The 16,135-nt window shown below is 40.6% G+C and overlaps 1 protein-coding gene across 4 annotated transcripts in view; it reads right to left on the bottom strand.

Annotated features, from left to right (window-relative positions):
- Positions 1–16,135, bottom strand: part of TSPAN4 (tetraspanin 4) — a 415,983-nt gene that overhangs the window by 262,284 nt on the left and 137,564 nt on the right. For all 4 annotated transcript variants that reach the window (XM_041481225.1, XM_041481228.1, XM_041481227.1 and 1 more), the window contains one exon: positions 2,242–2,323. The gene's annotated coding sequence lies outside the window, so the exon portion shown is untranslated. The remainder of the gene's footprint in view (positions 1–2,241; positions 2,324–16,135) is intronic.

Below are 16,135 nucleotides of genomic sequence, written 5' to 3' on the forward strand. Positions count from 1 at the left end.
ATTTCTGCAGAGAAACAGATTTTGCTGGATTTTTTTTCCTGCACATTTTATACAGTACTGCTGTACACAATGCTGTAAGAATGAGCACGTAAACGTGGTCTTAAGAAATGCAGCCTCCAAATCATACAGTCATCCTGTGTGAATATTTACAGTAATAAAGAAAACAAAGAAGTCTCCCACTCTTCTTCAAACCTTGCCTGCAAGCTCTGCAGAGTTAAGTATATAGTAACACAAAATCAACAAAATCACTAACAATGCATAAAACTGGGTCAGTCCAACTGCTGAAGGTTTATGCTTGCTGCATCTCCTTGGCCTAAATCTGTAATTCAGCTTAAGAGTTGAAAGCAAAGTTGTTCAAGTTTTGACACAGTAATTCAGTGAATAAAACAAATAAAACAAAAAACCCTAGTCCAATTAAAGACTATATTAGTGGGTAAATTACGGCCACACTACCTGCCCCATTTAACTGCAAAACCTACATGGACAGAAAGGCCTTTTTGAGGGGCCCGTTTAACAACAGGTACTTTAGTTTTCACAGACAAAATGAAGGGAGAAAAAATAACAAAAAGAGTTATTTTCTAGCATAAATCAATGAGATTTTATTCATTCAATTCTACGGACATAGGGTAAGGTTAACAATATAGAACAGACCTTAATTCCACTAGTAACTTAACATGGAAGTTACAGATTCAAAGATACACATCTGCATCAAAGAAAATACATTAAAAAAGGGGCAGTGGGGGGGGGGGACCCCACACAACCAAAACAAAGAAACAAACAAACCCCAAACACTATGCAACCAAAGCAATCCAAGACCTAGAGACCTAGGAGCAGGAGGAGAATAATTACTGAAAATCAAGCAATGCAAAAATTCCTAAGAGACACCACCCTTTTTAGGGTGTGAGATTAATCAAGTCAAAAGTTGACATCAACTAACACCAGTGGACTTCAATTCCACTTCACACTATGGTCCTTGATCAAATTCTCAATTTACCTGTACTGCAGAAATCCACAAACCTACATGGACTTAAATAAACACCTGTAATTCCCAGTGAAAAGGGACACCATGTAATGGTGATTGTTTCTCTGTCTTCAGTAGCATGCAAACAGTGAGTACTTGCTATTTGCTATCACTTGTATTTTCTTTTAAACTGCAAGCCAGAAATTATTTTTCTTTCTAGATTTCTCACAAAATCTGACTTTCTTCAGGTTGGGACTGTCACTCTGTCACCTGTAACTGTTTAAAGGCAACCAAAATAGGAAGTATTTAAATAAAATAAAGGGAAAAGACTGAGCCTCTATTGAAAAGCTTCACCACTTCAGATGTATCCACTTGGAAGTTATTACAGTGTTTTATTTCCAGTTTTAGTCTTCCAGAAGATTCAGAAATATTTTCCCCACAGGGCTTTAGAAGGGACTGAACATAAACACCAATGCATCATCATCTTCCTTTCTGTGTACTTCAGGAGCTGTACTCTGTGAGATTATCCCAAATATATCTCAGTCTCTCAGCCATTTGTTGCTGGGTGATCAACTATATAGGTACAGCAACTCTGTCAGGTGCTGCAGCACCTCTTTTTTTAATCTGTTTATCTGTCCTTTCCTTCCCACAGTGTGTTCTACACCTTCACTGTTTTTATAACATGATTTCACGGACTGGACCTGGAGATTTTTTCCTATTCAAAATACATATGCTGTGCAAAAAAAAAGCAGATTTGGTGGAAAAAATGAAGATTGGCAGATTTTATGCATGACTTTGGTTTTTATTTGGTTTTTATTTATTATTTCAATTTCCTTTTTTTCTTAGACAGTGAACTCTCATAATATATCAGCATTTGTCATAAATCAAACAAAAAAAAAAGTGATCTGAGTATGAAGGAATACAGTTGTGCTCAGTATTCAGGTAAACAACAGCCACATCATATGAAGTTAGTTTGCCAGTAAGAACAAACAGAGGATCCTGGGCTAATAATTCAATTTCCACTTCAGTCCCCTCACACAAAGGGCTCAGTACAATGTCTCTCCAGGCCACCACACCCCAGGGGAAAGAAGGAAACACAACCCACATCAGCAGTGAGCAACACCTCCTGGTACCAGTCTAATCCATTATATTAACTGTACTTTCTGCAGATTGTCATTTCTACTCTCTACAAAGCCATCCACTGAGGCCTGCAGTTGAAATGTAATTATCTACTCAGAAGTTATTTCAAATCAATAAATAGATCACAACTGCTCACATACCTGCTGGAAGAAGGGGAGTTCAGAGCACTTGATGTGATCCCAGTTGACAAGGTGGCCTCTCTGCAACCAGCACACTGGGGACCTGCAAAACAAGAGTCTGTGTGTTATAAGTTGCACATCTTTTACAAAATACAAGGAAAAAAATTCTTTCTAACTGTCCCTTTGAGAAAGGCAAAAGAGGCCACCCCCCCCCATTAACTATGCTAAACCCACTGGATTGAAGCCTGCTAGAGAAAAACCTGGCAAGGTGTGACTGTAAAGGATGGTGCATGAAACCACAGCTTGGCTCCTGAAGTTGCCAGAATGACAACACCCACCAATGGCAGCAGGAGCAGAGAAAGGGGGGAGACATCACATTCTAAAGTTGGTGGGATCATGTTCTTCACTCTCAATGGGATTTAAGCTCCTTTCTCCCATGGGCACTTCTGAACATCACACACAGCTTGTTTCCACTTAGACCTATCTTCAAGCACTTCATAGAACAGGGCAGCATTATCAGTTTCTTTGCATAATCTGAATCCTATTGAACACTGGATCAGATATGAGCACTTAATCCCATTAAACACTGGATCAGATATGAGCACTTCATGGACTTGAGACTCAAAAAAACCATGTACATAAATTCTACACATCCAGAAGACATAATGTAGAAATCCGGGTGGGGGGGAAGTTCATTGAAAAACAAAATACAAGAAACTGAAAGAAAAATTTAAAATCACCTTTCTGAAAGCAAAATATTTTCATACAACACAGCATTAGAATCTCTCTTGCGTACTATTTTTGTTTCTAAGGAAGTTATACTTCTGATTTTTTTTGTATAACCACAGAAACTAATTTTTCATTTATAGCTTTAAAAGAAAGCAAAATCTCATGCATACAGAAATTGAAAAGATTTTATTAAATTTAAAAAAAAATAAAAGAACACCATTAGTAGAACAGCAAAAGGCATCATTAGTGGGACTATACTGTACGAAAGAATGAAGTAACTGTACACAGCACTGGACAAGACTAGTCACATGTAAAATTAAACCTCCATCTCGGATCAGGTCATTGCCCACATGATGTCCTGTACTAAACCTTCACAGAACCTCAGGCTGGTTGAGCTTGGAAGGGAGCCCTGCAGGACACCTGATCCAACTGTCTGGTTCAAGCAGAGGCACGCAGAGCCGGCTGCCCAGAATTGTATCAGACAGCTTTCAAAGATCTCCAACCACAAGGCTGCACAACCTCTCTGGGCAGCCTGTGCCAGCACTCAGCCACCCTCACAGCAAGAGTATTTTCCAGATGTTCACACAGAACTCTGCTTCAGTGTGTGCTTCTATTCCTGTCACTGGGCACCACTGAAAAGAGCCTCACTCCTATCTTCTTTCTTTGTACCCTCCCTTCAGCTGTTTATATATATTGATAAGATTCCCCCTGAGCCTTCTCCTTTAAAAGCTGGATAGTCCCAGCTCTCTCACCTCAGCCCTTCTCCATTACTCATCTCTATGGCACTTCACATAAGACTCATACAAATGCACACACTGCTTCCCACTGCACATGAAGTCTCATCACAGCCCACAGGACACTTGGCAAGTACAGATGCTAGATCTCCTCCTAATGCAAAGTGCCTGGGAATCAACACCCCAGTAACTTGATACCAGCAGGTTTCAGTAAAAAGGTGACATGGTCACACTTCCCTTGTTCCAGGAGCCCAGAGAACTTGAGAAGAAATTATTTACCCAGTGCTGTGGCTCTATTCATGCTCCTCATCCCCCACCACCCCAATCATGGACTGGCTGAAAGGCTTTGAAGGGAAGACTTTTAAGTGAAGACTGTTATAAGCAGAGTAACAAGTGTTTTTATGCCAATGCAATGACTTCCATAGTTATTAAGGCAGAATTAGTATACTTGGACAATTAAGAGTACAGATTAGTCCTCAAAGAAAAGATGCTTAAAGACCTGATAGCCTGACTGAAATCAGTGAGATCAGAGAGAGACCTAACTCTTTCAGAAGGCCTGCAAGGCATTTGATGCTTCTTTTACCAGTAGGCTTTCTCTGCCTTTGGTTGAAACTTATCCAAAAAGGTGAACTTCAAAGACCTGTTTCAAGTGAGGGGGACGACACTGCAGGATGCCCTTTATTCAACCAGATGGACTCCACAGGAACAAACACAGATGTTCAGCACTCCTGTCTTCTACTTCATGACTTAAAAAAAAAAAAAACCCTGCATGGTCTAATTACTGAATAAATGAAACAGATTAATTAGATTAGACAGTCAGAAGAAATAAGGCCATTCCTTCCCATTTAAGCACACACTCAGTACAGGAGACGTACCAAGAAGGGAAAAAAAAAATCTATTGCATAAATTAAACAATTCAAGTACAGCACCAGAAGCTCTTTCAGGAAAGAAGTAATTCTAGATGGGAAAGGAGACTATGAACTACTGATTGCATCAGCGTGTCCCTACCCACTTCTGAACACTTCTGCTGCCTAGAACAGCATTACTGTGTCAGGCAAGGTACAAAATCCACTCTCCTTCATAATGTCTTTTATCCAAATTGCATTCATACCACGGGAACAGATTATTCACAACTGGGAAAATGCATCCAAAGTCTATTTCCCAGCAGCTTTTAAGAGAGAACTTCATAGAAGTGAGGCATGAATGGAAATCATCTTGGGAGAGTGCTATGTAGTAAAAAGGACCTCATCGGGTCAAAGTGTCTTTATTTTTGTTTCCAGCTTATTAGAAAGAAGGGAATCCCATATTTGTTCCAGTTTCAAATACCAAAAGCAACAAAACCAACAAAAATTTGAGTAAACTTATAGATGGGAGAATTGTTTCTACAATGTTTCTGCTTTGTTTCCAAGCCAAGAAAGTGCTTGTATGTCTTCTGTACACTTGATCTATAACATTAGAGAGAGAATTTGCTGGACCTAATGAACTCTCTTAGAGATCACCATGACTTTAAGTCTTTTGCTATAAATCCTTCTGTGTTTTAGCACAGTGATCTACATATAAAAATACAACTGACCACATAGCCCAGAAATCAATTCTGAACTTTTGCCTGAAGCCAAGGAAATGCTCCTTTACCCACCTAATGAAACATATCTATGAGCAACAATGCTACAATCCAAAACTTAATTATAAAATTATGATAAATAAAATTAATAGAATAGAAACCATTATTAAAATCTAAGATAGATTCCTTCCCTTTTCATTAATCTTTTTGTTTTATGAACTTAATTTTTTCATATCTACCAGAAAACTAGATAACAAGGAATGTCAGCATCCATTTTGTTGAAAGTGTCTAAAACCATACTGACCCCATCAAAACACTGACCACAAAGTTCTTCTGTTAACTTTTTCATTTAACTTTCAAAGGATAAAAAGCTCAAGGTCTCTTTGTTGTCATAATCCGGAAGCTCTGCTAGCCCAAGACTGTGGCTGTTGATTTTTCACTGAGGTTCATTCACATTATTGCACAGAACAAGCTCAAAACCAGAGTGCAACTTCAGGCCTGCTTGACATCAATCACACTGTGACTTTCAAACTCTTGCTACAGAAGCTCCCTTCAACAAAAAATCAAGCTTCTGAGCTCGTGATTATGTATTCAGCCTAACCAGTCCCAGTTAAAGCAAAAGGGGTGTAACGTCAAAAAAATTTTTATGTCCCCTTCTTTCCTTAGTGTTCATTTAAATTCTGCCTGTCCTGGAAGGAGGAAAGTGCTGTAGATGTTTTGAAAGATTAAATGAGAGTTTATTCAATAGCACTGCAGTCAATACTTTCTTTAATCAAATAAAATAATATCCTAGGAACATATATAGTGGATTTTTTGTATGAAAGTTTCAATAGCATTCTTAAAAATGCATACCCAGTGCTGACACTGAAACATATCCAATCATCTTAGAATCATAAATAATTACTTTGAAAGCCTCATACAAAGGGGTAAATTCCTTGCTCTTCTTCAGCCACTACAACTGATATAAGTAGCTCAGTTTTCAGAGGGAAGAAAAAAAGTATCACAAACACAAACCAGAAATCTGAAGGGCAGTAGCAGTATGGCCAATGTTAAAAGATTAGATTAAGTAAATTATATTTTCATCATGTCCTAAGTGCAACAAACAGAGCAGTCTGTATCCTTGCAGGGAAGACACGTCTAGCTCAAGACCTCCCTGCCTTGGTACACAAGGTTCAGCCTTGGCTGAAATTTGGGATTAAGAGCAGGTCTGACTCAGCCGCTGAGGACAGCCAGGCAGCTGAAAGGAGTGGGGAACTCTCCAAATGCAGATTAAAACATACCTGAATGCCAGCCAAGTGAGCACAATCTTTGCAGGTGGGTCTCACCTGTGAGTGTGTTTTTAAGCAAGGAGGATCACATCACACTTACAGACACACCTGACACAACAGCCATTCATTACCTCCTCATCTCCCCTGATGTGTGACACTCCTTACCAAAAGAAGCCTTGTCAGAAAACAATTTTTTCAAAAGCAGTGGCACACTGAAGGCTCTATTTTTCACCAGGACTCAAAATCAGTACATTTTCCAGTCCTTCGTGAAACGTTTCTTTTCAGCATTATGAATTGCATTGTTTTCATTTCAAGGGAGAAATGACTGACAAAATGCTTTACCACCAATAAGGAATCACTAATCCTGACGTTTATGTGGAAAAAGTGACTATCAAAAGAGTCACTTTGGTGTAAGAATCTGACAGCTCATTGACAACACCCCTCCCCACCCGTGCCGTGTCCATGGAAGAGCCCTGATGGTGCTGTCTGCTGCCTTAAGACGGCATCATCTATAATGCCTTCTACCAAAAGGCAGTTTAAAGCCTGGGGTATCAAAAATCAATTGAATCTGGAATTTCTCAATGCATGGCCTCCTGTAGCTGATTTTTGCCTTCTCTATATATCCTCATCTCACTATTTGCAGAGATCCTCAGGGATCACATTTCTCTGCTCTGCATCTCCTGAAGCAACAGAGCAGAAAGAGAAAAGGACTGAATTGTCTTTCTTTCTTTCCCTTGACAGAAATACGTCTACTCCTGACAGGCTGCACGGTAGCAGAATGCTGCAGTCAACTATTTGATAAGAGAAGGCAGGAATGATGAGCTTCACAGCCTCCCAAATCCAACACAGACATCTAAATATGTTATCCCTTGCACTGCATATTAGCTTGGCACAGAAATTTTTTGTGTCAATGCTGTATACAGATTGTTCACAAGTAAATAAGATTAGAGGCCAAGGCTGGGAAAGCTCATTCCCCAAATAATAAATTCCAGTACCTCAAACAGAGATCAGTACCATGGAGAACAGGACAGTACTGATTGACAAGAAGTCACCCAGCTTCACCCTGGAGCAGCTCATGTAGCTGAGGTACTCCAGAGAATAAATCCGTATTTGATCTTCTCGTATTTTCTCATCAGATATAATTTAGCAACAAGTATGCCTAAACTGTCCAGAAGCCAGCACAGTCCTGAGAAAACAAACCTTACATCAGGCTTCTGAAGGTTGCAGGACCAGATACAGAAATGAGACTGCAAGGAAGTGAGGATATTACTCCTGTCCTCAGAGACCCAGCAGACTCAGAAAAATGACAAGAGCCTTTTGCAATGCATTTCAGCTTCAGCACATGAAACCAGAAAGATTATAAAATGTCAAGGCAATTCCATCTTTTGCTTTTGCTTACAAAGAGCAAGCCATTTATCTAAAGCACACTTGAGGGGCTTCGATCTTATCTGATTCTTAGGAGACATTTAAAATAACAGGACAAAGAAGGTAAATTCTGTACCCCAGCATATGAGTTCAGAGAGCAGGGACAGTTATGCAGGTGAGAATAAGGAGGAAATTAGTGTAGGATCCCACCTGCCCTCCTCCCTAGCTTCCACTGACAGCTGAACTGTTGTGGTTCATTCCTAACAGCAGCAGTGGCAAGGACAAAATTACCAGGAATTCACTGACTGTCAGTCTCCCAATATCCAGCACTGCTGCTGGCAGCAGTTTTCAGAGAATTCCTCAAATACAAGGCACTGAAATGGAAGAGTTCTGATGCTTTCTGCTTGTGCCTAGGGACACCTCTGGCTGGGCTCTGCTCAGCAAGACTGGTGATCCAGACGTTATCCTGCCCCAGCTATGCCTGCTTCAGTTGGGCTTTCTTTGTTCTGGGATGAGACAGAAGCATTTAAAACACAGGAAATTTCAACCCAGGGTTGAAAGCACATTTTTCGATGCTCTTCAAGTACCACGCTAGAGATGAACACATTATTTCCTGTGAAAATACGCAACACTCAAAAAACACTGAGGAAAATTCAAATAAAGTTTCACAATTTTCCTGACTTTCATAAATTTTTTCTGGTTTCAGGCTTGCATTTCAGGTGTTAAAAAAAAAAAAAAAAAAAAAAAAAAAAAAAAAAAAAAAAAAAAAAAAAAAAAAGAATGGGGGGAAAAGATCCTGCTAAGAACAACCAAAGCCCTGGTAAGTGAGAAGATACTCATCCCAGGAATAACACATTTATTTGCTATGGAGCTGCAATGAAGCTCAAGCCCTTGGGCCTTGCCTTGTTCACACAATCTTGTGCCTGGCCCTCGACCTCCCTGACCCAACCTTGGACCTGCCTCATCTCCAAGCACTGCATCACTGCTCTTTGGGCCGTGGACACTGCTGGGCCACTTCAGGCAATGACACAACCTTGTCTGTATTATATTCAAGTTTTCTAAGCCTTAAAAGCTCCTTGAGGAAAAAAAAAGCCAGCTCCCTCCCAGCTCTAACTATAACCTGTCATACAACCTTAGAGAAGTATAAAAAACTTTCAGCACAAGTCTAACATGCAGCCATGCATACTGCAAGATGATCCCTTTTCAGTTGAGCTGTTCAGTAGCAATATTTTCCAATGCTTTCCTCTTTGCCATAAAGTAAATCATTGAAAATTCTGCAACAAATCCACAGCAGTTAAATTGCCCACTTACTTTTCTCTATTGTGTAATTTGCATTAATTATATTCAGCTTAATGGAAGCAATTATTTAATTAGTACAAACTGGTGGTCACGTGCATACTCCTTTTGAAATATTTTGGGTTGGACACGGACCAATTACCTGCTGAATTGCACAGCACCTGATCACAAAGTTATTAAAAGTTCAACAGAAAACTCTCTAGAGAGTACATAGCTTTTGTTTTCAAAAAGCTGTGATGCCAGAGGAATGAAGCTCAGAGGGTTGACATATCCAGCTTTGAAACATTCACCCTTCCATTAAACGAGTTTAACCGGTTCAGAAATCAGTAAATTATTCCTCACCATTCCCACCAATATTAATATGTGACTGCTACTGATATGTACATTGTAGGGGACAGGCTGAGAACCCCACTGCACTGAGAGCTGAGCACTCATGCTCAGACAGCATTTTAACAAGTACACATCTGGATGGCATCCACAAAAGACAGGAGGAAGAAGGCTGGCCTATGTGTCTTTCTTGAATTTAAGACACTTCAGGTACTTGCCTAAGGACACTTCACTGAAGTTAATGAATTTTGTCTGGGAATTATTTTAAATAATGCCTTTAAATATACATTTCTCCTGCCTTGTAAAGAAAACTGTGCCTGGAAAGTGTATGGAGACAGACACAGTTTAAAAACACTCTCTTGAAAAACAGCTACCTCAAGTGAAGAACAGAGACAGCAATGAAAAGCTGAGACTTTATCTGACTGGAATTCAGATTGCCACCAAAGAGAATGGCCACTCTTAGGGGTCACATAGGACTGGTCCAAAAAAATGTACTTCAAATGTGAAGGTTCCCATGGAAAGGCCAAGATATTTACCAAAATCCTCTGCTGACCTCCAGAGAATTTATAACCAGATCACAAGACACAGCCTTAACCTATTTACAAGCAGAAGAAACCCACATGTGATGCTGATGCTCCCACCACCCTCCCACAAGGATGGATCACAGCACACAGCGTGCACAGCTGCTACGGGCCTCTGAGGCACTGGAAAAATCTACGGCAAATACACCTAGATCTCATTTTTATGAGGGCTGCATGTCAGCTGAGGATGAAATGAGAAGGGACTGACAAAGTTTAAAAGACCAATTCATGGGTCTTGCTCTGCAAAGCAACTGCTCACACCTCACTGGTAATTTCTCATTAGCACTGAGTGTTTGCTCTCTGGGAGCATGCAGACATTTTGCACCACACATGAAAGTCCCAGCCCAATACCAAAGGGCTGCCTTTCCTTCTTTTTCTCCTCCTCCCCTTAATTAAAATGATTTCCAGGAATTAGCAGGCCCTCGCCTGTTTGTTTTAAACAGCAACTTCTTTACGGTCCAACTAAAACTATAGAAATAAATGAAGCTTAAGTGCCATTCTGCACAGAGGATGCTGAAAAATTAAAATCTTGTTCTTCATTGGAATGAGTCAAAAATATTGTCATGCCAACAGTGGTTCTAAAGATGCAGGCAAGATAAATGGAACAACATAATCTACACTTTAGCAAACTGCAGACATATCTGGCTCCCAGATAACTGACTAACAAATCATTGACAATCAGAGAAATTAAGGCCAGGATACGGAAATTTCTTCTTTCACTTCCTATCACCTATACCAGCACACCTTCTAATGATCCCAGCTTTTCATTTTACAGGATATTAAAAAAAAGGAAAGGCAGACAATTGGAAATTTATGAGGAGCCAAGCGACCCTACTGAGTGCCACCTTTCTTGTTTCATTCCTCATGCCACTGGCATAAATTAGGTTTGCAGTCTCCCTCGCTTAACAGCCCTATGTATCTTGCACTTATATATCTCCCTGTCTACTAGCTTTTAATACCATTTACCAACATTCATTTCTTCTCAGCTGCCTTTCTCCCTCCAGGGTTCTTTGAACAGTCCTAAGGGAACTCAGGAAAATACATTTTCTACCGTTTGTGTTCCCAGCTCCTCAGGGCAAGGCACTGCACTTACCCCTCCTTCGGCAGAAGAGGATCAGGTGGGACACTTTCCACTACAGGCTAAAAAGGCTGCTATTTAAACTTGGATGCTTACAGAAGTGACTTGCTGGTATCACCAGAGGCTCAGGAGCAAAAAATGAAAGGGTAGTCAAAGCCAAGTTTTCTTCCTGTACAGGAGAGCTGTACACAGCAATCAGGCCAGAAGGGTTGGGGTTTAAGATATAATGACAGTATAAAAATGCAAAAGAGCTTTTCCTTGGCAGGTATTTGTTTCTCATTTCCTGGGTTTTCTGTATATGTTCTACAGCATTTAAATCTAGCTGTTGAAGTCTCAAAAGCACAAACATACCTAACACAATATTCCAACCAAGTTCCTCTAAGAAATGCCTCAAAGCCATTTGACTGAAGGAAGAAGCAGAAACATTTACCATCAGGTGGCCTTCTCAGCTACAGAAATTTGCATCACAAGCGCTATTTTGCAAATAGTGCTATTTGCAAAAGCTAAGGTTGCCAGGGCTGAAAATCATATTCAGTAGCAATAAAAACTACTGACTGTGGCTCATAGTGAAGGAAAACTATGAAAACTTTCTGGATAACAACTTCAAACCATGGTTGAGATACCAATTCGTGTGTGGGATCAGTCAAGACTCGGTGCTGGTTAACAGCCAAGACGCTCCAAGGAGGTCCATCTTTTACAGAGTTTCAACCTCCTGTGTTTCAAAGCAGAAAAAAAAAAAAAGGACTGTAGCAAAAATGAATTGAAAAGTAAGATGCCAAAGCAAGAGAAAGACTGGAGCTCAAGAGGGGTGATGTGATTTTCTGACATAACCAGGACTTGTGACTCTCTCCTAGGTGGAATATACAGAAGGTTAGACAAAGATGTGGACAGATGAAGTAGCATATGGAAGTCTAAGGAGAACAGCACACAAAACTTGTTCTGAGCCACTTTCTAACTCAGAGGCTAACCTAGACTGGGGTTCTCTTCCTTACGATAAGAGAAAGTGAGCAAAGATATGGCATGTCCTAGATAATATTTATTCACAATATAATACTTAGAAAATCTTGTTTCCTCAAATAAAAAAAAAAAAAAATGAAAAAAACCTGAACACCAAGACAAAGTTGTTCAAACTCTATTTCAGCATCAACATTCTTGTCAACCTGGCCTGCATACAAACGTTTCTTGTCAGCCCTTTCTGCACTCCTGGTACTAGTCCTGACTGCTCACAGGCCTGCCTGCCTGCCAGTACCAGAGATACTTCTTGCATTTTTCTTCTCTCTGACACTTTCAAATACTCATTCCAACAACAGATATCAAAATGATAAGGACAGCAGAACAGAACAACAGTTTACTCTTATCAAGTAAAGGGAACAAGGTAGCCTTGGAGAAGTAGACAAGGCAAACAAAACAAAAGTCATGCAAAACACAAGCAGGATGCCAGCTCAGCTCTGCAAGGCTGGCACAGGAGAAGTTATGCAAAACAATGGTACTGCAGTTACTCAAAAGCGGGGGTCGAGGGACAGCCCCCTACAAAGCACACCGGACACTGAAGACAGACCCCAAAGAACCACATAAGGACTTCTGATAAGGGGTGTGACTATGTAAAACAAAGTAATCCCTACACACCAAGCGAGCAGGGAGGGCTAATGAATGTGTAATCAGTGTGCAGGATAAAAGCTCTGCTCACCCAAGGCCCGGTGCACTCGAGCCTCTGAGTGCCCAACGCTGCAGTGAGGAATGCCTGCTTTCTAATACTCAAAACTGTGTTAGAAAGCTCCTGCCCAGCCAATTTCAGAATCTTTTTTGGCAACTCTCAATGGGACACTCTGCCTGATCTCCCGTGGATCCGAGGGATCTCTGGATCTTCACTTCTGGATCAGCACCGGGACTTTCCTGGAGAAGACCACAGATCCCCGGACCAGTCTGGGACACGGGTAAGAGCCTATTTGATAATAAGGCATTCTTTGGGAATCCTGCCCATATAAGACGAGTGGCTCTTCCAGGGCATTGGGTGGGTTATTTGATATTCCAGAATTTGCTATTTCACTTGGTTTTATCAATCCATAATTGCTTTGTATTTTTATCTGTATTGTAGCATTTTGGGTGTACTATTCAGAGATGGGCAGTGGACAATCTAAAAGGGGCATTGTGAAAAAATCCCCACTTGGTTGCCTTTTGCAACATTGGAAAAAGATTGGAGGCCCCCCTGGGGGACCAGCGACCAGGGAGAATTTGATTAAGTGTTGCAATCAGCGCTGGCCACTGTACCAACTAGACTCTGGAGAAAAGTGGCCACAAAATGGAACCTTGAATTATAATACACTGTTAAAGCTAATGTTGTTTTTAAGACAGGAACAGAAATGGGATGAGGTTATGTATGCTGATATGTTTTTCACTTTACGGAATCATCCTGAATGGCAGAAAGATTGTGGCTTGAATCCAGCCCCCTCAGATCCTTTTGAGCTGGCTCTTGAAAGGGAGAATCAAGGAAAATGGTTAAAACGTTGTTGTTCTATGTGCAGCACAGGACAAACTTGTTCTAAACATCTGCCCAGTATGAAGCATGATTTAAATGTTATGGTCAGTCCTAACTGCAGGTTAGATGGGGGAACAGAAAACCAGGCTGCTGAGACTGATGTTATGAGGGAACTGGCATGCAAAGAAGTGGATTTATCAGGTCTAGAAGAGAAGATGGAGAGGACAGGGAGGATGCATCGAGAAGCAGAGGAGACAGAAGAGATAGAGGGGATGTATCAAGGAACAGAGGGTTTTAGTCTGACTGCAGAGACAGCTAGAGCTTAACACAGAGATGTGAGAGCAGCTGCCTTCCATCAGGCAGCTGGTATGGACAGTCCAATTACAGCAGAAGTTCCATTTTCAATAACAGACCTTAATAATTGGAAGTTTATGGCTGGCACCTATCGAGATGACCCAGACAAAATAGCAAAAGCATTTGAAATGATGATAAAACTTCAGGATCCGGACTGGAAGGATATAGATGCTATATTAGAAATGTTGTTTGACAGTACAGAAAGAGAGATGGTTGTTAAAACCAGTAGGAGGTTTGTGGAAGAGCAGATTTTGACAGGTAACTTGTCAGGTACACTGGACATTAATTTTCCCACTGTGGATCCCAAGTGGGACTCTAATGTGCCCATGTTTAGAGAGAGATTAAATAGATATCAACAATGGATACTATATGGAATTAGAAATGCCATGCCAAAGGCTATCAATATGTCAAAATTATTTGAAATTAAGCAGGATGGTAAGGAATCACCTAGAGAATTTTTAAATTGCCTGAAAGAAACGACTCAAAAATATACTAATATAGATCCTGAAACAGAGGAAGGAAAAACTCAATTAGCCCCCATATTTGTGAGGCAATCCTCAGATGATATTAGAAGGAAATTAGAACAGGCTCAGGGACAAGACCAGTATGATCTAGAGAAGCTGTTAGATGTTGCTTGGGGAGTTTATCAGAACAGAGAAAACCAGCAAGAAATAACTAAACAAAAAGTAGTTGGAGTTAATGAAGGAATTTCTAGAGGAATGGTGCCCCCGGGAAATGAAAGGGAACGAGAATGTGGCCAACCTGTGACTGCCACTGACGATGACTGAGGGGGACTGGAGGATTCTTCCCTGGCAGAACCTCTGATTACAGCTAAGCTGGGGAACAAGGAGGAAAATGAGGAGGTTGGATTTTTAGTAGACACAGGAGCTAGTAACATAGTGCTAAACACAGTAAGAGGAAACTTGAGTAATGATTCTCTAACAATCGTTGGTGCAACAGGGAATTGCAAACTTGGCCATTTTTCAGCCCATTCATTTTAAATTAGGAAAATAGAGGACGACTCACCAGTTTTTGCATCTACCCAATTTGCCAAAACATCTCCTTGAGAGAGAATTTTTGGAAAAACTAAATGCTGAAATCAAATTTAAAAATGGCAAAATACTGGCTATTATTCCAGAACCTAATTATGTGGAAGCCTCTATTTTTGCATTACAGCCTCTGAAACTGGATGTGATACATCTGCCAGTATCATCTGAGGATGCAATGATCCTGACAGTCTGGGCTGGAGAGGTACCCAGGTGATCCAAAAAAACAGAGCCTGTAACAATGAAATTGAAACCTAGAGCAGGACCACTAAGGCAAAAGCAATTGCCTTTGAAAATATGAAGTCATAAGGAGTTATAACCCCTTGTGGAAAAATGTATAAAATATGGCCTATTGAAGCAATGTGGATCCAAATTTAATAAACCTATTCTGCCAGTTAGGAATGCAAACTGAAGGAAAGGCTGACCAGCTGGTACAGGACCTTAGAGTCTTAAGAAAGATAGTAGAAAATATACAACCAGTAGCAGCAAATCCTTATACATTACTAGCAACCTTGAGTGAAAATTTAAGAGGGTTTACTGTATTAGATTTCAAAGATGCCTTTTTCTGCATACCTTTGCGTACTGAGCGTCAAGAGCTACTTGCTTTTAAATGGGAAAATCCAAAGAGAAATAGCTCCACCACATTTGGAAATCAATGGGCAAAAGAACTGGGGGAATGGAAAAATCAGAGCCCTATTGGAGTCTCATTACAGTGTGCAGATGACATTCTGATAGCCACCGAAACGAAACAGCAATGCTCTGATCAGACTGTGGCCTTGCTGAATTATCTGGAACTAACTGGATACAGAGGATCCAAAGACAAAGCAAAAGTATTCCAGACCACAGTAACCAACTTGGGACTCTAAATTCTCCACGGATAAAGGAGGCTGTGACAGGAATGAAAAGCAGCAATTTACCAACACCCACTGCCACAAATGGTAAGAGAGTCATGTACATTGCTTGGGATGGTGGGATGGTGTCTCCTGTGGATAGCAATTGTGGGCTGCTAGTAAAGCCACTAGATGAACTCTTGAAGACAGCTCAGAAGGACATTATAGTCTGCACTGATGATTCATGGGCTGCCTTTTTACAACTCAAGC

This window comes from Pyrgilauda ruficollis, unplaced genomic scaffold, assembly GCF_017590135.1.
Source record: "Pyrgilauda ruficollis isolate IOZ18807 unplaced genomic scaffold, ASM1759013v1 scaffold55, whole genome shotgun sequence".
NCBI lineage: Eukaryota > Metazoa > Chordata > Aves > Passeriformes > Passeridae > Pyrgilauda > Pyrgilauda ruficollis.